Below are 25,560 nucleotides of genomic sequence, written 5' to 3'. Positions count from 1 at the left end.
CACAGAGCCCTGACTCACTCTCCGCCCCAATTACCAGGAGCAATTTGGGAAGGGCTTGTTTCTCCTGGAGCCAGGAAGAGCGACTTCAAACGAAAACAATAGGGAAGTTCAGCCCTTTAACCAGGAGGCAGCTGCTGCTGTGTGCAAAGGGAGAGGCTGTGGGATCCACCCCAGGGCCCTTGGGGCTTCTGGGCTCTTCAAGTCCCAGGCCCTCCACCTTTAAGCATCTTTGGGAAAGTCATCCTCCATCTGTGGCGGTTGTAGATGCTCCTAGGACACCAGTATCTTTCAGTCACTGTGACAATCCCTTTAGGTCCCCAGATACAAGCACCTGAATCTTCCTGGCCCATCACTGGGTCCTCAGGATGGGGCCTGGCACACAGTGGGAACCTCAGGACCTGGCACACAGTAGGCAACTTAAGGAATGGTGTCGACTGGTCAGCTGTTTGCTTCTATTTTCTTTTACGAACCTTTCCTCTTGGTTTAACGCTCCAGATATTTGAATTCTCATTTTATAGACGAGGAAATCGGCTCAGTCAAGGCACGCGCATGCGCTAGTTAACCACTGGCTCTCCCCAGTTTTATCCTCCTTGCCTCCACTGTCCCCCTCCCCGATTTCCTTCCTGTCTGAACTCACGTTCTGTTAGCCAAGTCTCCTTGGAACCAAGAAGCCAAGAAAACCACTCATTTTCTTGAAGAAAATCAGGAAAAGAAAAGAAGGAGTCTATGTAACAAACCTAAGCAGCTTCAACACAGGGGTCTTACAGGGGTCTCGAGACTCCTCCTACTATCTGAGTAAAAGATAAAAGAACAGGAGGGGGACCCCCTTTCCCGTCAGCTCCATTTACACTGTTACCTCCCTCCACAGTTCAGAGCAACAACCTGGTGGTCACACCTCAGATGCCAATGTCCAAAGCCCTGGATGGTCAGGTAAGTCTGAGCAGACTGGCTATGGGGGTGGGGGGGGGGGGTGAGCGCCAGGCTTCCCACTGCCACCCGCGAGGGACCACTTCTCTCTCACACAAAGGACCTCCTGCCTTTAGCGAACCTGGTTAGAGTTAGGGTTAAGTAGAGACACCTTCCGTGGCTCTTCGGCAGCGGGTTTCTCTCTGTCTTCAGCATGCCTGTCCTCTGATCTCCTATCTCCAGGACACCTTTGATGATGTCTAAGTTTTCAGAAGTTTAGTTGTCAAATTAGAAGACTCCTGTGACCGCTTTCCTCTGAGCCCTGACCCAGTCTGTGGAACCAGAATGGAGGAATGCAGGGGAAGAGGCCGCTGGCTGCAGCCCTTCCAGCCTGGGGGTGGGCGGTGGAGTGGGACAGATTGCCTAACCTCTGTCCTAGGCAGAATAATGGTCCATCTAAGAGGCTCACCCCAAGCTAAGTAGGTAGACTCTACCTAGCATAAATGAAGCCCTGGGATCGATCCCTAGCAGCATGTCTACTGAACCTGGCAGCTCCTACCACAAATGTCAGAGCTTGGGAGGTGCCAGTGGGAAGATCAGAAGTTCAAGGCCAACCTAGGCTACTCAGGGTCCTGCTCTCCACCTCTCCTTATCCCCCCCCCACACACACACACAAAAGTCTACCTCCTAATTTCTAGAATCTTTGAAACCTACAAAGGGAATTTTCTGATTGGGAATAAGACTCCAGTACCATAGCCAGATGGTGGTGCATGCCTTTAATCCCAGCACTCAGGAGGCAGAGGCGGGCGGATCTCTGAGTTTACAGCCCGCCTGGTCTACAGAGTAAGTTCCAGGACAACCAGAGCTACATAGAGAAACCCTGTCTCACCAAGAAGGCACAGACCTGACCACAGGAGGGACCTTTCCGGGTGTGGCAGAGCAGGGACTGCATGGCAGGAACCAGACTCAACTCTGTTCACTCTGAGGCTGGGGGGCGGGGCTCCACACCAGGGGAGGAGGGGTCTCCAAGAGCAGAGGCTCCGCTCAGAGGGAGATCGTCTAAGCCCAGAGACACCCCAGTTAGAATTCTGACCTCCAGAACTCCCACGGAGCTAGCAAAGCTTATAGCCATTTATTACAATAGTCACAGAAATGAACGCGGGTACCGGGACTCGCCTTCTCCCTTGGGAAAGAGGAGACCTTTACCAATCACCATAAAATCCTTACAGGGTCCACGTGCGCTCAGCTCCAACTTCCACCAAGCCTGAAATTCAAACCCAGGCTTCCGACAGGTGTTTGCTGCCGGCAGCCTAAGGGCGCGGCCTCCGCCTGCTCCCTGACCAGCCGTGGAGCCCAGCACCACCTCATTCCTCCTTTAGACCTTGATCTCAAGCCAGGCAGGCGCGGTAAGGATTAAGAGAGAGCTCTGACAGGGACTGGAAGAACGAGGGAAGGCGAGATGCCAGCTGCAGCCTGGCTTCTGGGATAAGTGGAACTGTCGGGACCAGAGCCCAGCAGCCCTAACAAGGCAGGCTCAGCCGTTTGTCCCCAGCATGCTAACTAAACATAGAGGCAGCAAAGCAGGGAAAGGGAGTTTATTCCATGTGCCACTTTGGGGAGAGGAATTAAGAAGTCTAGTGACCCCCCCACCCCAACATCCAGTTCCATTTCCTGACCATGGAGTGTAAACAGGAATGGGGAGCCAGAGAGACAGCTCAGTAGGTGCAGGGCTTTGCCACCAAGCTGAACAGCCTGGATCTGATCTCTAATAGTAGAAGAGACCTGACCCCACAGGCTGTCCTCTGGCCCTCACATATGTATCTGGGAGGTCTGAGCGCGTGTCATTTAAACAGAGGAACAGAGACACGTACACTTAAGTCCTGGTCCGAGTGTGGCCTTGCAGTACTGACCATCCTTGCCTCAGTTTGTCTGTCCTGTAAGGTGGTCTGCCAGACTGTCAGAGGGTGTCGAATCTCTTCCTCGGGGGTGGGTGCCTCCTCCTGCCTGCACCAGCCTTCGGCCCTTTTCTTCTCCCAGCGTAAGACTGTCAGGGGAAATTTGACGACGATTTTTCGTTCCTGCCAGGGCAGTTACACTGGTGGACAGAAAGGAGCTCTTCAAGGGGCAGTGCAGTGGGCAGCGCCTGCTTTGGCTGTGGGACCCACGGAGGAGATGAAGTTCAGCCTGGGTCACCTGTAGATGGGGAGAAGCCTCGCAGAGCCGTCTGCCATTAGAGATTGTGCAGTATATATCCTCTCTCCCCCTCCTCCTTCCCCTGCCTCCTCACAGCTGAATGGGGGAGTAAAGAGAGAGCCTCATGCCTCCCAGGTGAACAGTCCCATAAAATAGTTATTGAGGGATGGGTGCGGGAGCGCACACCTTTAGTCCCAGCACTTGGGAGGCAGAGGCAGGTAGCTCTCTGAGAGTTCAAGGCCAGCCTGGTCTACAAGGCGAGCTCCAGCACAGCTAGAACTGCACAGAGAAACCACATCTCAAGAAAAAGAAAACGAAAAAAGGAAAAAATAGGTATCGAATGTTAGAAAGCCAAGAGTGTGCTAAGGACCCCAGGAAGGTTGTCATCAGCTCCTACAGCCCCACCTGCACGTTGTCATCGCTGTGATCACTTGGGGTACCCTGTAGAAGCCCTAGCACACACCAGTCCTTTCTCTGTCACAGCCTGGCCATCAGGGAGAGGGGAGGGGAGGGAAGCCAAGACACAAAGGGACAGGGGCCTACTTCCCAGGAAAGAAGGTTGAACAGGGTGACCAGGGACCCTTAGTCCCTACTTTGGACCCAATACTGTTTATAGGTTTTCCATTTTTAGGTTGTATTAGCCCATCAGCTCACTGCCGTGTGTGTGTGTGTGTGTGTGTACACTATTATTGGTCTCTACTTTCCAAAGGAGGAAGCCACACCCAGCATCACCCAAACTGACCCAGCAGGAGTCAGAAAACAGAGCCTGGGACTTGGGACTTCAGCACGCACGCTGTGCTCCTCAGCCTTGGGAATCTGGCTAAGATGCAGTCTGGCTTTACAGGTCTTGCAGGGCTCCTGAGGCTGCACCTCCAGCCAGGTGACTCTGTGGGGATGCAGGATGCTGGTCCTTGGAGGAACACACTTGTTGGAGTGCCCAAGTTCTCCACTGAGCCTGTTCACAGCTCAGCATCCCTTTCTGGTGGGGCTGGGGGATCAAACTCACGGCCTTGTGAAGGAATGCCAGGCAGGTGCTCAGACCCAAGGCCTGTGAATGCCTTGGCAGGTACTCTGATACTCTACCCTGGCCCCATGACTGTTAGACTGAAAGAGGAGATTTACCTGGTTCTCAAGGAAACAGGCTTGGAGAGTTCAGTTTGTGGAGGCCAGGGGATAGAAATGATTGAAGCGGAGTCTGTGTGGGATGGCTGTACCACCCACCAGGGATGTGTTTTGGGGCTGGGAAGCTTGGTTTTCCCTGGAGGACCACTGTCATGCAAGCCTTCTCTCCTATAGGTTCCCTCCCTGGACTAGAATGATGGCATTAGTCACCACCAACCTCACAGCCAGCCTTGATCCACTTAATCCCCGCTAAGTACTACTGCCAGCTCATGCCACTAGCAATTGTCACGGTCACCAGCGGGGCAGGAGCACACGACTTGCCCCACGCACACCACATGAATCCCCCTCCCAAGTCCTAGGACTTCAGAAGGGAGGTCCCACCCACACCCACACTGTGCCACAGCAAGAATGACGTCATTCCCGGGTCACATGGGGAGAACCAAGGCCCAGTACAAAGGAACTTCCTCCGTGGTTGGCAGAGCTGGTCTCCCTGCAGAAAGTCTGGAGAGCAGGCTGTCTGTTCTCCTTCTTCTGCTAGAAACTAAAACGGCATTCTAGGGACCAGACTCAAACCTTACAACTTAGGCTTGTGCCTGGATCACAGCATTCACTGAATGTCAAATAAATGAAGCTGGCCCTTTGAAAGACAGTACAAAAACCTGCAGTGAGCTGGTAAAATAGGAAAGACTGTGGTCGAAAGACTTAAAAGAGAGGAATAAAATATTCTAGAATTTGTAGAGGGCTTTATAGCCCTCGGTGTTTCTAGAACTCATTCTTCATTTTTTAAAAGATTTTTTTTTCTATTTTTAATTATGTGTCTGGGTATGTATCTGTGGGTATGCACCCTTTGTGAGTGCAGTAACTGTGGTGGCCAGAAGAAGGAGCCAGATAACCTGGAGCTGGAGTTACAGGGGGTTGTGAGCCTGCCCACCTGGGTGCTGGGAATTGAACTCAAGTCCTATGTAAGAGTAGTTTGAGTTCTTAATTGCTGAGCCATCTCTCCAGCCCCTTCATTCATCCCTTTGCTCTTACTTTGGGAAACGAAATCTCTGTGAGTCCTAGGCTGGCAATTTGTTTGTGTTTACTCCTATGAGATGCAGACATTATCCTTGTTTCCTAGGTAAAGAGACTAGGTGGTACAACATCTGCCCGAGACTGGACACAGGTAGTGCTGGGATTTGAACTTAATTTAAGTCTGTGTTGTGCTTCAGTCTAATTGAACTACATTTCTGAGGAGGGCTTTTGGTGCCACAGTCCTGATGCTACATGTAATATCACTGAATTGATCCTTCCCATGTCTGGTTGGCTCCAAGCCTATAGAACCGGGTCCATACCAGAGCCATCAGTGGGGCTCACACTGCTGAGAGTTCCCTCTGAGCTGGCCATGCTGACGGCAGCGTCTCTCCTTCTCAAGAGTACCGATCTCTCTCTCTCTCTCTCTCTCCCTCTCCCTCTTCCTCTCCCTCTCCCTCTCTCCCCCTCTCCCCCTCTCTCCCTCTCTCCCTCTCTCTCTCTCTCTCTCTCTCTCCCTCCCTCTCTCTCTCCCTCCCTCCCTCCCTTCTTCTCTTCTGTCAGTCAAAAGAATGACTCACGGTGAACAATGCCCGGAGAACTGTGAGCATCTCTAGGAAGAAGGCAGAGGACCTTTTTCCCCAGGTGCATTTTGTTCCTGAATTGTTCTGGGATGTGATTTTGTTCTTCCTGTGACAAACATTTACATTCAATTTACAAGGCATGTTCACTTTTGCTGGGTGTCAGAACATAGCTATAGAACCCATCTGGTCAGTGTGCCCTGCTCTGGATATGACCTTCTGCCTTGCTGTCATGCCTTCCCACATATAACCTATAGTCTGTCCCAGGCAATTGTGTTTAAATTGGTCTGTCCTGAGAACGTCCTGGGACAGGACTGCTCTTTTAATATTTGGTGTGTGCTTACTGGCATTTGTTGACCTGTTCTTCTGATCATATTTTTCTGAACTCAAACAACCTACTTTGGGTCACGACTTTCTTCATTATATTCTTGTATATATTATATAAAAGTAGAGTTATCTACACTGGGCTGTAGGCTGCCCCATTCATTCTTTAAGTTCCTCAGATCCCAGGTCTCCCAGACAGACCCTCATAGAGAAGCAAAAGTCAGTGCCTCCCTCCCACCTCTCCCTCCTCCTCCTCTTTGTTCTTTCAAGACAGAAACCTACTATGAGCACAGATTAGCTTTGAACTCGTGATCCTTCTGCCTCAGCCTAAGTGCTGGGGTTGTCACTGTGCACCGTCACACACAGCTTAGAGTCCAGTAGGGTGCTCAAAGGGTGGGGAGACCATTTCTATGGATCGTAGGGTACTGAGCACTATCCCTGGTCTCTCTACCCACCAGATGCCAGTAGCACACACATGTGTACACACACACACAAATACACATGTACACATACTCCCCAAATGGTCAACCTAGTCTCTTTGGACCCTGCCATGTGACTCCTGGGGAGGAACCTTCCAGATCTATACCACTGCTATATAAAAATTCTTTCACAGAATGATCACAGTCATTGAAAATGGTGTGGGGGGGGGTCCCTTTGAATGTCCCCATTGACCAGATGAGGAAGCCGAGGCCTGTGCATAGCTATCCACAGCTGTGAGGTCTAGTTGGGAGCAGGGGACAGTGGCCACTGGCAGAATGATAGGGGACAGGCAGGCATATGAATGTGACAGGAACTGCCATGGTGGGGTGCCTGGTGCTTAGACAGATTGTCACCGTAGGACTGGCTGGGGTTACCTAAGGAGAATGTGACACCTCCCTCTCTTTTTTTATTATTGATTTTATTGAACTATACATTTTTATCTCCTCCCCTCCATTCCTCTCCCCTTCCCTTCCCCAAGGTCCCCATGCTCCCAATTTACTCAGGAGACCTTGTCTTTTTTTACTTCCCCTGTAGATTAGATCATATATGTCTCTCTTAGGGTCCTCATTGTTGTCTAGGTTCTCTGGAATTGTAAATTGTAGGCTGGTTTTCTTTGCTTTATATTTAGAAGTCATTTATGAGTGAGTACATATGATATTTGTCTTTCTGGGTCTGGATTATCTCACTCAGTGTGATGTTTTCTAGCTCCATCCATTTGCCTGCTAGAATTTGTATCACTGTCTCCTTTAAGGATTTCATTTAGAGGCTCGAGGTCTCCTGCAGGAGACTCCATTGTGTAAATGTACCACATTTTCCTTATCCATTCTTCGGTCGAGGGGCATTTAGGTTGCTTCCAGGTTCTGGCTATGACAAACAAAGCTGGTATGAACATAGTTGAGTACATGTCCTTGTGGCACAATTGAGCATCCTTTGGGTATATACCCAACAGTAGTATTGCTGGGTCTTGAGGAAGGTTGTTTCCTAATTTTCTGAGAAATTGCCATACTGATATCAAAGGGGCGGTCCCAGTTTGCACTCCTACCAGCATTGGAGGGGTGTTCCCTTTTCCCCACAACCTCTCCAGCATAAGTTGTCATCAGTGTTTTTGATCTTGGCCATTCTGACAGGTGTAAGATGGAATCTCAGAGTTGTTTTGATTTGCATTTCCGTGATGGCTAAGGATGTTGAGCATTTCCTTAAGTGTCTTTCAGTCATTTTAGATTCATCTGTTGAGAGTTCTCTGTTTAGGTCTGTATTCCATTCTTTTTATTGGATTATTTGTTCTTTTGATGACAAATTTCTTCAGTTCTTTGTATATTTTGGAGATCAGACCTCTGTCTGATGTGGGATTGGTGAAGATCTTTTCCCATTCTGTAGGCTGTCGTTTTGTCTTGTTGACTGTGTCCTTTGTTTTACAGAAGCTTTTCAGTTTCAGGAGGTCCATTTATTAATTGTTTCTCTCATTGTTTGTGCTACTGGGGTTACATTTAGGAAGTAGTCTCCTGTGCCAATGTGTTCAAGTGTGCTGCCTACTTTCTCTTCTATGAGGTTCAGTGTGGATGGCTTTATACTGAGGTCTTTGATCCATTTGGACTTGGACACTCCCTTTCTTGTCCCTACTCTCTCAGGTATCACCAGTTTCTCTTCTGAATCATCCCCACATTCAGACACACACAGACAGACACACAGAGATACACACAGACACACAGATGCACACAGACACACAGAACACAGATACACCTAGACAGACAGACAGACACATAGACACACAGAGATACATAGAGACACACAAATAACACACACACAGAGATATTCATAGATACAAACACAGATACACACAGGCACACATAGATACATAGAGACGCACACAGACATAGACACACAAATAACACACACAGAGAGATATTCATAGATACACACAAAGATACACACAGACACACAGAACACAGATACACCTAGACAGGCAGACAGACACATAGACACACAGAGATACATAGAGACACAAAGGACACACAGTCAATTGCTTCCATGCTTGTCTGCAAACTCTCCAACTGAGTTTGAAGGTCTGTGTCGCCCCAACATTCTCTCCCTTCATCTGCTCCACCCGCTTCTGGTGGCTCCAATGCCAGCCTCTGCTAAGGCTGTGACCTGTCTGCTCCAGATCTCATCATCTGTCCTCACAATCCCTATTGGAAGCTTTGGAAGGTGGCTCTCCCTTCTCCTTGAAGCCCCCTCTTTCATCAGCTACCCCAGCGAGGCATAGTGGGGATTCCCTCCCCGGAGAGCAGCTAGAACAGGAGATTCCAGCACATCTGGCCCTGGCCAACTTCACATCCCTGCTTACACAAAGCGAGAAATGAAGACCCAGTCCAGACCCTGGAGAAGTGACTCAGTGGCAGTGTTTGGGGGCCTGGCTTAGTGGGATAGAACCTGGGGGAATGGCTCAATGGAACAGAGTTGGGGATGCCGCACTGCACTTGGGGGCGTGGTTCAGTGGCACAGTGCCTGGGAGCGTGGCCCCATGGTCCAGCTCTTTCCTGGCTTGCAAGAGGCTCTGGGTTCAATTCCTAGAACCCACCACAAAATAGTAATGAGGAGAATGATCAAGTCATACTTTGTAATAGAGATTTTCCTGACATAGTTTCAGATGTTCCCCAAAGTGCAAGAAATATACAGTAACTTCCCAGTTACCCCAACTCATATCTCCAGAATCCCCAGATTCTAACCTTAGGATTCTTCCTCTCCCTTCCTCCCTATCCCTCTTTTACGCTTCTCCCTCTCCATTTTCCTCTCTTTCTCTCTTCCTCCCTCTGCCTTTCTCCTTCTACTCTGTGTCTATGTTTATACTTATTTTATATACTGCATGTTTTTAATAAGTCATATATCTTTATTGTGATGGTTTGATAGAGAATGGTCTCATAGGCTCACGTGTTTTAACTAGTTGAGCTCCATTTGGTCGAACTATTTGGGAAGGATTAGGAGGTGTGGCTTTGTTAGCCATTCCTAGCCCACCTTCCCCCCCCTCCCCCGCCTGCTGACTGTGTCTCAAAAAGTGAGCTCTGAACTATAGCCTGCCTGTCACCATGCTCCCTGCCACGATGGTCATGGACTTACCCTCTGAAACCCTAAGCCCCAAATAAACTCTTCTAGAAGTTTCCTTGGTCATGGCATTTTATCACAGTGGTGGAAAGGCAGCTAAGACATTTACGTTTGGTGTCTTCTGTCTATCAGCCCAAACCACCTGCCAGTAGAGCAGCCATGACAGCCTTCATCAGGAAGGATTCTGTTTGGGGCTTTTGCTTTTAGGCCACCAACCAGCTCCCAAATCACAACACAGAGACTTCTTATTCATATCAATGCTTGGCCTTATTTTATGCTTGATCCCACTGGCCTTTATAACTCAACCTGTTTCTCTTCATCTACATTTTTGCCTCTGCGCTTTTTACTTTCCTTTCTTTCTGTATATCTTATTTTCACTGCTTCTGTGTCTGGCTGGATGGCAGTTGCCTGGCTTTTGGCCCCAGGCATGCCCCTCTCTTTCTCCCTCATTCTCTCCTCCCTCCCTGGATTTCACTTCCTACTCATTCTCCACCAGCCCTGCCTTTCCCTCTCCTCCCTAGCTATTGGCTGTTCAGCTTTCTATCAGACCAATCAGAAGCCTTAGGCAGACAAGGCGAAACAAATGCAACACATCTTTATGTAGTTATGCAAATGAGGTATAAACAAATGTAACACACCTTCACAGAGTTAAAGTAACATTCCGCAGCATAAACAAATATAAGGCAGCTTTGCCCCGTTAATGTAATATTCCACAACAGGATTCCTTTGTGATACCAGAGGAAGTTAAAGTGGGCACGCTGTTCTATCCACCTACCTGCTTTGACAGTTCTCAGCGTGATCTCACTGTAGCCGGACAGACCCAGGTCACCTGCAACATTTAGTAACGGCTCTTCTGCCATACATAACTTTTAGCTGGACAGTTTCTCCGCTTTGTATTTCAAGGCCTGGATGACCAGGCAAGTCCTGGTGAGATATGGGGTCTGCTTGGAGCTCACACAACTCATACACCAAGTCAATGCAGATGAGAAAAATTTATTGTAATCAAGTTGCTACTGATAAATCAGGGCCACAGAACAGATATTTGGGCCTCAGGAGCTGAACTGTGAGCCCCAAATATCAGTAGAAGCAAGTATTAAGCACAAAAGTCACAAGTGTTGGTGTCAAGCTACAGTTACAATTTTCCACCAATCAGAATTCAAAGATTAGGGGCTGTCAGTGCTCCATCATTGTCAACTGCTGGTGGCCATGACAGAGGAGCAGCAACTGAAGTTCTGGGGGTCGGTCTGCCAGGGAGCAAAGCTCTGGTGGGCAAATCTCAGACAGGCAAGAAGGTCTCTTGCGACTGCTGTACCTTTCTATGTCAGCCTCTTCCATTTTTCTCTGGTATCTGGCATGGTGTGAATGGGTGGGAGGGTGGGGATCCCCATGGGCGGGATCCCCACTGCCTTTAATGTATCTCATTGAAGCATCCCATTCTACTGGGCATTTTTACCGTGGATTATTACAAAGATGACTTCCTCCTAAGCTAAACTGTTTAGCTGAAGGGATGATTTTACACAGTAATATTGTTAGTTTAAATAGGATTTGGGTGACTGAGGGTCTTTAATGAACATAGTAAGGGGTTATGATAGAGGTTAGCTTAGTGAGAAACTAATATAGGGAAAAGCAAGATATGGTGTTCCCCCCCCCCACACACACACAATAAAACAGGGGCTGCAGAGAGGATAGAAAATAAAAACAAGGAGCTGGGCGGTGGTGGTGCACGCCTTTAATCCCATCACTCGGGAGGCAGAGGCCGGCAGATCTGGTGAGTTTGAGGCCAGCCTGGTCTACAAAGCAAGTTCCAGGACAGGCTCCAAAGCTACAGAGAAACCCCGTCTCGGGGCGGGGTGGGGGGCAGGGAGAGAGAAACAAGAAAAAGAAAATAAGAACAAGGAACTGTCACACAGCTAGTTTCTCTTGAGCAGCCTTGTAAATTGTGGTTTAGGTTAATGATTAAGAGAAACAATTGTGTCCCAGAAGTTAAGTCAGCTCAGGTTCTTTTAGTCTTATTGTTGAGAGATGTGTTTGTGGGTTTCCGCATGCGTCATAGCTAGAAGGAAGCTTTAAATATGACTTAGGGTTAGATTAAGATGTTTTGTTAATAGCTTTGAGGTGAAAAAATGAGAGGAAACAACCTAAAGTTTAGAAGGCGCATACTTGAGCAAGGGACTCATTGAGATCAAGGGACAGGAACAAAGAAGCTTGGTTATTATCAGCTGATGTGCCCTTCTTGTTAGACTTGGTCAGCAATTAAAGATGATGATTAATTCCTTGTACCCATTTCTGCCTTCAGCTTCCTGATAGAAAAAACTGTTGATGGATGGGTATACACCCTGAGGACCTAAAGTAGAGATGGCTGATTGTTTCTCATGTATAAAAGTTTAGATTTGCCATTCTTCTAAGATTTCTTATAAGGTTACTTTTTGATATAAATAATAAAATAATTGGTCCTTTCTTTGTAACTGCAAAATGCAGCCTGCCAGCAAAAGACTGGTGGAGAAAAATACCTTACCTGCTTACACTCTGTTCATCCATAACAAGTTGCTTGAGCATGAATGTATTGAAAGACCCCCGAAGGATGTCTTCCTAGCGAGAGAGGCCCCAAACCCACAAACCCGACGAAGCCACACTTACGGATGCAAACTGCAAGAGGTTTATTTGAATACACAGGTACCTGGGGCGGCAAGGTCTCTCGGAAGATTTGCGCGCCCCCAGGTTGGGGGTGAGGGGTTCTTATAGGAGAGCAAAAGCGCGGGTACAGAAGCAAAAAAGCGTGGTTATGGGGACTCATTTCATTGGTCAGTTTAAATAAGGCTAAGCTGAGTGGCACATTCTTGACCTTTCATCTAAATACCAAGGAGGGGGTTGTCCAGACCCACCTGGATACCAAGGAGGGGGTTGTGCTACCTGTTTTTCTTATCTCTTCCTGCCTTCCTAGCTGGAGACCTGATGGTGGACTGTAAACATCCTGACTCACATCCCGTCACAGGACAAAAGGCTCCCTTCCCCTCCCTTACAGCAAGGGGCCTGAATTGTTTATCTCTAAGGCCCTGCATTCCAGCATCAAAGGGTGGTATATTTCTCTTTTTCCTTTTCATTTCCCCATTTTTTTTTTTTTTGAAAAAGAACCTGTTATGCAAGTGTTTATAGGATCTCTGTTTCTCTTTGGTTTACTCTTTGGTATTGACTAGTTAAGACCAGGGCTTGAACAACCGAAAGTCTATCCTTAACAAATTGAATCAACCGATTTAAAATGTAAGGGCCGAACGTAAGAATTAACATTAAAAGAATTATGGGTCCCAATAAGGAAGAAATTAGGGTGGTGAGCCATGGAGATCGGTTCCAAAGCCCTTCGTACCATGTCTGCTGGGCTTCAAACTCTTTTTTACGTTTATCTAGCCTTTCCTTTAGTTTATCTAGAGTTTCAGTCACTACACCGGTTTTATCAGTATAAAAACAACATTCTTCCTTTAAAGCCGCACAAAGGCCTCCCTCCTTTAGAAAGAGCAGATCTAGTCCTCTTCTATTTTGTAGTACCACCTCTGACAGGGAAGCTACTGATTCCGTCAGGGTTCTAACCGACTTCTCAAGAGCCCTCAGGTCCTCATTCATAGCTTGATGTAAAAGCATATATTGGTCCGTGCGCACTAGAGCGGCGGCCCCCGTACCTACCCCTGCAGCAACACCCCCCACCCCTAGGAGTATGGCCAGGGTCAGGGTAATAGCTTCCCGTCTTTCCCTCCGGGGAAGGTATTCATAATATTGGAGGACCGCCTCATCTGAGTGGTACGTGATGCGCGGCCAAATTTGTACCAAGACACAATATTCATGCGTTTGGTTGAATACCATTGCCGAAACACAGGGGGTTAGGCCGGTACTACAGGCCCAGAGGGTCCCATTTGGTGGGACTAGATAATAGTTTCCCTTGATAACGGGCGCGGTTGAGATGCAAAAGGGCTGGCCAGACGCAGCTCCTATGCAAACTCCAGTACCTGTCACCTGGGTGAGGGTTAGATGATGGTTCATGCTCTGGCAGATGGGGGGTGGCGAGGTGACATTGCTATAGTTGCCCCTGAGAGCTATCCCCTCATAATATGGGGGACTTGGGTTAAGGCAGAGCCAGCAATCGTGGGCCCGATCTGGGTCCGAGTGATTCAAGGCCTGGTACGCCCCCCTAATGAGGTTCAAAAGACGATCTCCTGTTCCTCCCTCCGGCTCTATTGCGGCCGCTAGGGGGGCAAGGGTGGTGGCGGGAGCGGTAGTAAGGCTAGTCAGTCCAGGGGTAGCTGGCGCTTTGGGTAAAAATGGGGGTCTCTGATTTGCCAGGACCTGGTTGGGTCCTATCGCCCGGGAAACTATGGCCTCAGCTTTGAGCTGTATTTTGAAAGTCAACCCTCTGTCTGTCGAGTCCAAGTACCATCTGAGCCCCCAAGTATACCCTTGTTGCCATTCAGTGGCCTTTCTACCTTGTTCAGTGAAGGTGATATTGAGGGGCAAACATTTTCCATTAGTTCCACATTTGGAGAGCTGACAATACTCTGTAAAATACTCCTCATCCCATATCTCTCTCTTCCAGCCGCGGGTCACCCTGATCTTATCCCAGCTGGAATGGGGTTTCCAGTAGGCATCCCCAGTCGTTTCACATCCCCAAGCCGCACAGAACATTTCATTATATCCCCCACATTTGTAAGCCGTAGCTCGATCTCGGCCATCCCGGGGGCAGACATAAAAGCTGGCCTCTGCTAATCGACATCTTCGCCCGGGGTTGGAGCAGCCTACAGATCCTCCCCCCGTTGGCTGCATGTTTCTCGTTAATTGATTATAGTCGGTGGTGGCTATGTCCCAAGAGTCTAGTCCCGCAGCTAGCTGACAAAAATCCGGGGTGAGGGGAGGCCACCAGGTATTGAGGGCATGTTGGCCAGTCGTCTTCCAGACTACCTCCCCAGTCTGGGAAATAATCTGCCAAGTTAAGGAATAAACTGCGTGGGGGCTTCCATTAGGAGCCCCCATGGATCCCAAGATCAACATGGGAAAGACTACTGCCCATAATATCATTTTCGAACCAGTCTTATCTTTAAGGGGTTTTGGGAGCGTTGGATCTTCCATCCTTCCTTTTGGCTGGCTGTCTGTTGTTCTGAGCTGGCGGCTTTCACGTGTGAGGCGTGGATCCAGGCAGCAATTCCGTCCACCTTGAGCGCCGTTGGGGTGGTCAGGAGAACAGTGTATGGTCCCTTCCAGCGCGGTTCCAGGTTCTTAGTTTGATGTCTACGGACCCAAACAGTGTCCCCGATCTGGTACGGATGAGGTGCCACTGGCTGGTTAAGGTTGTCTTTGTAGGCGGCTGCTAGGGGTTTCCAGACCTCTTGTTGTACCAGCTGCAGGGCCTGCAAGTGGGCTTGTAGAGAAGGGGAGTTAGCATAGTCTGCAATGTCCGTGTCAAAGAAATGTATGGCTGGAGGCGGTGCCCCATATAATATTTCAAAAGGGGTAAGGCCATGTGGCCCGGGGGTGTTCCTGGCCCGATATAGGGCCAGGGGCAGGAGCAACACCCAATCCTTTAAGCCAGTAGCGAGCGTTAATTTAGACAAAGTCTCCTTAATAGTTCTATTCATACGTTCTACTTGTCCTGAACTCTGGGGTCTATAAGCACAATGTAATCTCCAATCAATCCCCAGTAACTTGGCCACCAACTGACTTACCTGGGAGACGAAGGCTGGCCCGTTATCAGATCCCAATACCTTTGGCATACCATATCGGGGAAAAATTTCTTCTAATAGCTTTTTGGCAACCATCTTAGCCGTTTCATGTTTGGTGGGATAGGCCTCTACCCATCCTGAAAAGGTGTCTATAAAAACCAGCAGGTACTTGTACCCATATAAGCCAGGTTTAACTTCAGTAAAGTCTATTTCCCAGTGGACACCGGGTCGATGTCCTCTGAGGCGTACCCCTTGGAGGGCTTTTGAGTGACCTGCATTGATTTGGGCACAGGCCCTGCAATTGTCTGTTGCCCGTTGGAGTGCCCTGTCCCTGTTCAAGAGGTATTGTCCAGTTTCCATTCTGTCTAGGAGGGTTTTCATTTTCTTCGTACCCAAATGGGTCAACTTATGTAAGTAGTCTATAAGTTCCTGGGTTATTTTTATGGGCACTGCTATTTTTCCCCGATAAATCCAGCGTCTATTCGCTGGGTTATATTCTGCCCCCAATTTTTGGAGTAGGTTTATGTCCTCTTTATCATAGGCCCAGTCTATTGTGGATTGGACGGGCTCGGATATTAGGGGGAGAATTTGTGGTCCCAAAGCAGCCTCTCGGGCCGCTTCATCCGCCCGCCGATTTCCTCTGGCCTCAGCGTGATCTCCTTTTTGGTGTCCGGGACAATGCATAATGCTCAGTCTCTTGGGGAGGAATAAGGCCTCTAATAGAGCAAGGATCTCTGCTTTATTTTTAATTTCCTTGCCTTTTGAGGTTAAGAGCCCTCGTCTCCGGTATATTTCTCCATGTATGTGTGCAGTGGCGAAAGCATACCGGCTATCAGTATAAACATTCAGCTTCTTACCTTCTCCCAACCTAAGGGCTTGAGTCAGAGCGATGAGTTCAGCTCGTTGGGCCGAGGTGCCGCTGGGTAAGGCACTGGCCCAGATTACCTGGGTCTCCGTGGTAACTGCAGCTCCCGCCCTGCGTTCTCCATTCAGTAGATAACTGCTCCCATCGGTGTACCAGGTGTGGTCCGCATCTGGGAGGGGCTGATCAGTCAAGTCCATCCGGGTTCCATGCATTTCCGCGAGGATCTGAAGGCAGTCATGCTGGTCTGGTCCTTCCGGTGTGGGTAGCAAGGTCGCCGGATTAAGGGCGACTACAGGTCCGAACTGGACTCGGTCCGTATCCAACAGCAAGGATTGGTAGTGGGTCATGCGGGCGTTGGAGAGCCACCGGTCAGGGGGCTGCCTAATCAAGGCCTCGACGGCATGGGGTGCCAAAATGGTCAAGGGCTGTCCCAAAGTCAGTTTGCCAGCATCCTTAATAAGGACGGCAATGGCTGCCACCATCCGTAGACAAGGGGGCCAGCCTGAGGCTACTGGGTCTAATTTCTTTGATAAGTACGCGACAGGGCGTTTCCATGGCCCAAGCCTTTGGGTCAAAACCCCCTTGGCATAACCTTGTTTTTCATCAACGAACAGTTCGAATGGTTTAGTGACGTCAGGCAGGCTCAGTGCTGGAGAGGACAGGAGGGCGCGTTTGATGTCCTCAAAAGCCTTTTGTTGTTTATCTGTCCATCCGAATGGTACCCCCTGCTTTGTGAGGGGGTAGAGAGGAGCTGCCATTTCTGCGAAGCCTGGTATCCATAAGCGGCAGAACCCGGCAGTCCCCAGGAATTCCCTCAGCTGGCGATGGTCTCGAGGTGCAGGTATACGGGATACAGTTTCCTTGCGTGAGGCTGTAAGCCAACGCTGCCCTTCTTTTAATTTATATCCCAAATAGGTCACCTCAGTCTGGCATATCTGGGCCTTTTTGGCAGATGCTCGATAGCCCAGCCGTCCCAGAGTTTGCAATAGGGCCCCCGTACCTTGTCGACAGTCACGTTCTGTGGAGGCTGCCAGTAGAAGGTCGTCCACGTACTGGAGTAGGATCAATGATGGGTGTTGAACTCTGAAGTCCGCAAGGTCCCGGTGCAAGGCCTCGTCAAAGAGCGTGGGACTATTCTTAAAACCTTGTGGGAGTCGGGTCCAAGTCAGTTGGCCTGAAATTCCCAATTCGGGGTCCTTCCATTCGAAGGCGAAAAGGGGTTGGCTTTTGGGGCTTAATCTGAGACAGAAGAAGGCATCCTTCAAGTCTAGCACTGTATACCAGGTGTGAGATGGTGGCAGGGTGCTTAGTAAATTGTATGGATTGGGGACGGTCGGGTGTATGTCTTCAACCCTCTTATTAACTTCCCTGAGGTCCTGTACTGGTCGATAATCCTCTGTCCCTGGTTTCTTTACTGGGAGGAGGGGGGTATTCCAAGGTGACCGACAGGGAATCAGAATACCTTGTTCTAATAGTCTCTTTATATGAGGTCTTATCCCCTGGTAGGCCTCATTCGACATGGGGTATTGTTTGACTGAGACTGGGGTGGCTGTGGCCTTCAGGTCTACGATCAAAGGGGGCTGCTGTAGGGCTAGCCCCATACCCCCAGTCTCGGCCCATGCCAGTGGGTACTCTGTAAGCCATATGTCCAAGTCTCTGGATCCTTGTGTCTTAGAGTCCTGCTCATATAGTCGGTATTCGTCTTCCAATTGTAAGGTCAAGACTTGGAGGGGGTTTCCATTTGGACCCGACACTCGAGCCCCTGCCCCCTCAAAGTGAATTTGGGCTTTCAGTTTGGTGAGTAAGTCTCGCCCTAGTAAGGGATAGGGGCAGTCTGGTACGTGTAGGAAGGAGTGAGTTACTTTACCAGTTGCTAGTTGTACCTTCCGTTCGGTGGTCCATCGATATCTTCTTCCGCCTGTGGCCCCTTGTACCCAAGCAGTTCGTTCACTGAGCGGGCCTGGTGACTGGGTAAGAACTGAATGCTGAGCACCTGTATCCACTAGGAAGGTAACTGGCTGCCCCCCGACATCGAGTGTTATCCTGGGCTCAGGGGGGGGCTCCTGGCCCCGACTTCCCTAGTCTTCATCTAGGGCTAGGAGTGAGGCTTGTGGTTTGGGGCCTCTGGGTCTGCGGGTCTTCTTAGGGCAATCCTTTACCCAATGCCCTTTTTCCTTGCAGTAGGCGCATTGGTCGCGTTCCACGCGAGGGCCTCTCCGTTCTCCCATCCTGTCTCCCTTTCGGCTGTCCTGTCCCTGAACTACGGCGGCCAAGAGACGACTCAGTTCTCTATTTCTCTTTCTGTCTCTAGCATCCTCCTTCTCCTCTGCCTCCCTTCTTAGTCTGTCCTCCCTTTCTTCTTTTTCTCTACGGATACGGTCCTCCCTTTCCTCTTGAGTCTCCCTCTTATTAAAGATTTTCTCGGCTTCCTTAAGCAGATCTTGCAGTGTATATCCCTGCAAATTTTCCAACCTCTGTAACTTGTTCCTAATGTCGGGTGCAGACTGGCAAATAAAAGACATCGACATACCAGTAGCCTGCCCTGGGTCCTCAGGATCATAAGGCGTATACATACGATATGCTTCCTTAAGTCTTTCCAAAAATGCTGCTGGAGACTCATCTGCCCCTTGGATTGTCTGCTTTACCTGTGCCAAATTGGTGGGGCGGCGACCAGCCCCTCGGAGACCCGCTATGAGCAACTGGCGGTAAAGGCGTAGGTGCGTCCTACCTGCAACCGTAGTGTGATCCCAGTCAGGCCTGGTGAGAGGGAAGGCGGCATCGATTTCATTGGGCAGCTGGGTTGGCCTTCCATCATCTCCTAGGACCTGCTTCCGTGCCTCTACGAGGACTCTTTGTTTCTCCTCAGAAGTGAGGAGAGCCTGTAAAAGCTGTTGACAGTCGTCCCAGGTTGGCTGGTGGGTGGTCAGAATAGATTCTATTAGGTTAGTTAATACTATGGGGTCTTTAGAAAAAGGGGGATTGTGTTGTTTCCAATTATATAAATCAGAGGCAGAAAAGGGCCAGTATTGAAGTTGGCCGTCATTTCCCTGTCGCAAGGGAAATGCTCGGGAAGTTGAGTCTGGGGGAGATGGTTCACGCTTTCCCCGGAGCCTGCTTGCGACGGGAGAGGCAACAGGCAGGGAGTTCTGTGACGAGGGCGCCATAGGGTCGGCTTCACGATCTCCGGGCTCCTCCTGGGGATTATAGGGAGGAGGATCTTCGTCGGATAGGAGGTCTACGAGAGGGGCATTTGGGTCAGGGGGGAGGACAGACGGCTTGAGGGCCCCCTTCTTCGTCAGTGTAGGATAAAGAGAGGAGGCCGTAGGAGTAAGGGGTTTAGGTAGGGAAGGCAAAGGAGGGGAGGGCAAAGGAGGATTCGGGGCCGAGGGAATGAGGCTTAGGGAAGGTTGGGGTTTGTCTGGAGAAATAAAAGGAGCCACCCAGGGGGGTGGATCATAAGCCAAACTTTCCCAGGTGTCGATATAAGCGACCTGGTCAGGACGTCCATGGGGTCCTTTATCGAAGACCCGTTCTTTAACCTGCAAGATAATGTTTTTGTCAAAGGTGCCATCCCGCGGCCAGCCCAGGTTGAATGCGGGCCATTCCGAGGAACAGACAGTCCGCCATTTTTTCTTCTTGACCTCAAACGACCGATTGCTCGCTCGGTTAGAGACGTCCGACCAGTGGTCTAGAGTAAGGCTTAAGGGAGTGGTTAGCGACTGTCCCATGTTAGTATTCCAATAAATGAACAGACAGACCACAAAAATGAACAATAAGACAAACAGACTGACAATCAGACGCGCTGCGCGGCTTCGGCGAAACCCCGAAAGCAAAAATTCAGACGGAGGCTTCAGAAAAGGTCCGGACGATTGACCTCCCAGAAGAACCACGTGACCCTCGGACCAGGGGGGCGACCCAAAAAGTCCGGCTCTGGTCGCGGGTTCTGACAGATGAGCCCCGAAAAATCGGGCTCCAGACAGACCAGACACCCTCGGAACGTCTTCCAGGGTTGCGGGGGGGAAAGTTCGGACCCGTCGGTCCCTTCCGAGACCCGCCAGATACAGATACAGATCGACCCAGCTGAATCAAACAGAGTTCAAATTCGCAGCGCAACATTCAAACACAAAAGACGTGAGACATTCATAGGACATACAGAATACTGGCCAGCTTACCTCCCGAAGGTGGTCGATGGTTCCTGGGTGGGGGCCTCAGACTTCCCGGCCCATGCACCAAAATGAAAGACCCCCGAAGGATGTCTTCCTAGCGAGAGAGGCCCCAAACCCACAAACCCGACGAAGCCACACTTACGGATGCAAACTGCAAGAGGTTTATTTGAATACACAGGTACCTGGGGCGGCAAGGTCTCTCGGAAGATTTGCGCGCCCCCAGGTTGGGGGTGAGGGGTTCTTATAGGAGAGCAAAAGCGCGGGTACAGAAGCAAAAAAGCGTGGTTATGGGGACTCATTTCATTGGTCAGTTTAAATAAGGCTAAGCTGAGTGGCACATTCTTGACCTTTCATCTAAATACCAAGGAGGGGGTTGTCCAGACCCACCTGGATACCAAGGAGGGGGTTGTGCTACCTGTTTTTCTTATCTCTTCCTGCCTTCCTAGCTGGAGACCTGATGGTGGACTGTAAACATCCTGACTCACATCCCGTCACAGGACAAAAGGCTCCCTTCCCCTCCCTTACAGCAAGGGGCCTGAATTGTTTATCTCTAAGGCCCTGCATTCCAGCATCAAAGGGTGGTATATTTCTCTTTTTCCTTTTCAGTATGTGGGTTTTGGGAACAACTTGGTTTTCACCTGTAATATGTAATAGGTTTAGTCATGTAAGGGAGATGGAAACTTGCTTCTTTCTTGTATTGGTTGTAATAATCCACTTAAAAAATAGAATGTAACCACGGTGTGACTTTTATATTACTAGAAGATTTTTCTGGGGTAGATAAGATGTAAAGGGAAAATAGAGTTAGTTAGAAGGAAGACATCAAGAGAGAGACAGAAGGGATGCAGCTGGATAGAAGAAAGAAAAGAAACAGAGATGAGAGAGGAGATGAGAGAGACAGACCCCTAAAGGTGTGTGTGTTTTTGCTTTTGCTTTTTATGACAGCGCCCCCCAGCAAACATCCACAACACTGAATGTAAGCTTCTTAGTTCAATCAATCAGACTCATTTGTTCTTTCTTTCTTTTTTTTTTTGATTTTTTTGTTTGTTTGTTTGAGACAGAGTTTCTCTATGTAGCCCTGGCTGTTCTGGAACTCACCCTGTAGACCAGAGATCCACCTGCCTCTGCCTCCTGAGTGCTGGGATTAAAGTCGTGTGCTGCCACTGCCCTGCATAAGTTTTTAACAGCCAAGCCATCCCTTCAGTCCCAGCAGCACCCTTCTGTGTCTCCCACCTGGCTTGCTTCTAGATGGCCTTCAAGACCCAGTTCAAAGGCCACCCCTTTCCACCATGTGGGTCGCAGAGAGGAGAGTCATGTTGGGAAGCCGTTTGATATCTGGTCCTGAGTGTTTCCTCTCTGTTTTAAAGACTGTAATGCTGGAGACTGTATGGGTGTCCCCACCAAACCTGGCACTCCTTGGAGGCAGAACCTGCTCCTGTTCATGATCCAGAATGGCACACAGTACCCAGTGTGTACATGCAGGCATGCTGGTGTTCTGGCAGCATCTGTGGATAGGGAGGGAAATGTGCCAGACACACCTGAACATAAATTCTTTAAATAACAACACTCTTCAACTGTTTCAGAAAAAGCCTCTAGAATCTGCCTGAGACTCCCTGAAACTGACTTTTCAAGATCAGACATGTGGGACTGGGAAGCATCTCAGTGGCAGCATGCTTTCCCGAACATGCACAAGACCCTGAATGGATTCCCAGAACCATGAGGAGAGGGAAACTTCTGGGAGGTGTGGTGGCAGAGATCTGCAAGCCCAGCACACGGAGGCAGGTCTGGGTCACAGAATGAAACCGTCTCCAAAACAGAAAGAAAGAAGGAAAAGAAGGGAAGGAGGGAGGGAGGGAGGGAGGGAGAAAGAAGAAAGGAAGGAAGGAAGGAAGGAAGGAAGGAAGAAAGAAAGAAAGAAAGAAAGAAAGAAAGAAAGAAAGAAAGAAGGGAGAGTGAGGGAGGGAAGGAAGGAGGGAGGGAGGGAGGGAGGGAGGGAGGGAGGGAGGGAGGGAGGGAAAGAAGAGAGAGAAGCACCGTGGAGCCTGGAAAGACAGTGATCTGGTTAAAACTACTCGCTGTTTTTCCAGAGGACTTCAGTTCAGTTCCCAACACCCAAGTCATCCAGAGACCCTGCCTTAAAACCACGGGTGGCAGCCGCACAGACACTGAGAGAAACAGTAAATGGGACCTCCTGAAACTGAAAAGCTTCTGTAAAGCAAAAGACACAGTCAACAGGACAAAACAGCAACCTACAGAATAGGAAAAGATCTCTACCAAACCCATGTCAGACAGAGGTCTGATCTCCAAAATATACAAAGAATTGAAGAAATTGGTCATCAAAAGAACAAATAATCCAATTTTTAAAATGGTGTACAGACCTAAACAGAGAACTCTCATCAGATGAATCTAATGACTGAAAGACACTTAAGGAAATGCTCAATGTCATTAGCCATCAAAGAAATGCAAATCAAAACAACTCTGAGATTGCATCTTACACCTGTCAGAAAAGCCAAGATCAAAAACACTGACGATAACTTATGCTGGAGGGGATGTGGGGTAAAGGGAACACTCCTCCACTGCTGGAAGGAGTGCAGACTGGTACAGCCACTTTGGAAATCAGTATGGTGAGTTCTCAGAAAATTAGGAAACAACCTTCCTCAAGACCCATCAGTATCACTTTTAGATATATACCCAAAGAATGCTCAATCATACCACAACTATGCTCAGCTATGTTCATAGCAGCATTATTTGTCATAGTCAGAACCTGGAAACAACCTAAATGTCCCTCGACCATAAAATGGATAAGGAAAATGTAGTACATTTACACAGGGAGTATAAATTTCAAAAAACATATAAAACAGCAGAAAAAATAACGACATCTTGAAATTTGCAGGTAAATTGATAGATCTAGAAAACATACTGAGTGAGGTAACCCAGACCCATACAAATGTCATATGTACTTACAAGTGGCTTTTAGACATAAGAAAAAAACAGCCTATAATTCACAATCCCAGAGAACGTAGACAACAAAGAGGACCCTAAGAGAGACATAAATGGATCTAATCTACATGGGAAGTAGAAGAAGACAAGATCTCCTAGGTAAATTGGGGATCATGGGAGAGGGGAGAAAAGAACTGGGGAGGAAGGGAGTAGAGCAGAGAAAAATATATAGCTCAATAAAAACAATTAAAAAATAAGTATCACACTAATGAACAAAGATGGAAAAAATTAAAAACAATATCATCCCCCCCTCAAAAAAACTCAAGGGTGAAGCCAACAAGATGGGTGAAAGCAATTACCACCACCCAAAAAAAAAAAAACAGGCACAAGACAAATCGTGCACCCTCAATGCCAGAGAGGCAGAGACAGGAGGATCCCTGGGGCTTGTTGACCAGACAGACTGACTAAATCAGTGAGCTCCAATTCATTTAAAAATAATTAACTAATTAATTAAAGTGGCCGGGAGGTGGTGATGGCGCACGCCTTTAATCCCAGCACTTGGGAGGCAGAGGCAGGTGGATCTCTGAGCTCATGACCAGCCTGGTCTACAGAGTGAGTTCCAGGACAGCCAGGGCTGCACAGAGAAACATTGTCTTGAAAAACCAAAAGAGGAGGAGGAGGAGAAAGAGGAAGAAGCAGCAGCGAACTCCATCCTCACAGAGGACTTCTTTGCCCTGACATCGCTATTCCTACATGCTCTCCATGAATCTGATGTTTCTGTTCGGTGTTTGAGGCAGGGTCTCCTGTACCCAGACTGATTAGGAACTTCTGAACCTCCTACCTATGCCTCCAGCGTGCTGAGGTTACAGGCATGCACCCAATTTTATGTAGTGGTACAACTTGAACCCAGGGCATCATGCATGGCAGGCAAGCCCTATAGCTGCACTGCCAGCTCATGGTCTATGAATCTGGCAACTCTCAGTTCTGTGGAATCAACCGGCATTTCCCTCTTCTGTCAGACTTGCTTCTCTAGCCTAAAGTCAAGTTTTGCCCACACGGTATCTTTTACCTGTTAAGACAGAGGCTCAGTCTGTAGCTCAGGCTAGCCTAAAGCTCACTATGTAGCCCAGGCTGGCCTGAAACTCACAACGTAGCCCAAGCTGACCTCACACTCAACAGCAATCTTCCTGCCTCAACTCTTGAGAAGTTACAAGCTACTATGTCCAGTTCCCTTTGTAAGGTCAATGTAGAAGAAAGTTTCTGTCCTGCCTGGTCCTGTAGCCATTCAATCCCAAAGAAACACACAGAAGCTTATATTAATTATAAACTGTTTGGATTATTAGCTCGGGCTTATTATTAACTAGCTCTTACAACTTAAATTAACCTATAATTCTTGTCTATGTTTAGCCACGTGGTTTGGTACCTTTTCTCAGTAAAGCATTCTCATTCTCATCTTGCTTCCCCTGTATCTGGCTGGTGACTGTGTCTCTGCCTTTCCTCTTCCCAGAATTCTCCTACTCTGGTTGCCCCACTTACACTTCCCGCCTGGCTACTGGCCAATTAGCGTTTCATTAAACCAATATAAGTGACAAATCTTTACAGTGTACAAGAGCATTCTCCCACAGCAGGTCGAAGCATCTTCAGCAGTCCACCTCCCACCTAGTTGCTGCCACGTGATCCCGTTTCTATCACACATGCTCGTCTGCAGGTTCATGTGGGCACCTGACCATGGCCTCTTCCCTTGGCCAACCCTGCCCTGGCCCAGAACACTCAGACCCCACCCCAGCCGAAACCACCCTGTCCTTTGTCTCCTGGGACAGCCTGACAGTTAATCATTTATGACTAGAGCCCTGGGAAATGATGCCTGAGCAGGGAGGCCCCAGGCTGTGCCCAGAGACCTGGTCCTGACTCACCCACCCAGGTGCTGGCTTCCTTCCTGAATGTAATCACAGAATCTCCACATTTTAGCACCTGAGACGAGACTCGGCCAGCATCTGTGAACTACAGAACTAGGGAGAACCGGAACCCTGGTGATGCTCAGAGGAGGGACCTCAGCGTGACAAAGTGTCCAACAAAGCCACGGAAATGTTTAAATGCTGTAATTGTTTAATCTGTGTCCTGAGGGACAATAGAATGTTGAGGGCTGGGTGAGAGGTAACACCTGAATGCCAGGGACA

General features: G+C 48.9%; 1 long non-coding RNA gene across 1 annotated transcript; it reads left to right on the top strand.

Annotated features, from left to right (window-relative positions):
* The first annotated feature begins 572 nt into the window (after positions 1-572).
* LOC146894093 (uncharacterized) lies at positions 573-24,980 on the top strand. The gene is made up of 4 exons (XR_015002178.2): positions 573-930; positions 2,136-2,312; positions 22,027-22,225; positions 22,531-24,980. It is a non-coding gene; the product is annotated as an uncharacterized LOC146894093 (long non-coding RNA).
* The last annotated feature ends 580 nt before the right edge of the window (positions 24,981-25,560 follow it).

The sequence above is a fragment of the Myodes glareolus genome, chromosome 6 (assembly GCF_982192425.1).
Source record: "Myodes glareolus chromosome 6, mMyoGla1.1, whole genome shotgun sequence".
Taxonomy (NCBI): Eukaryota; Metazoa; Chordata; class Mammalia; order Rodentia; family Cricetidae; genus Myodes; species Myodes glareolus.
Note: the sequence above shows the minus strand (reverse complement) of the source record. Positions and strands in the feature narration are given on the sequence as shown.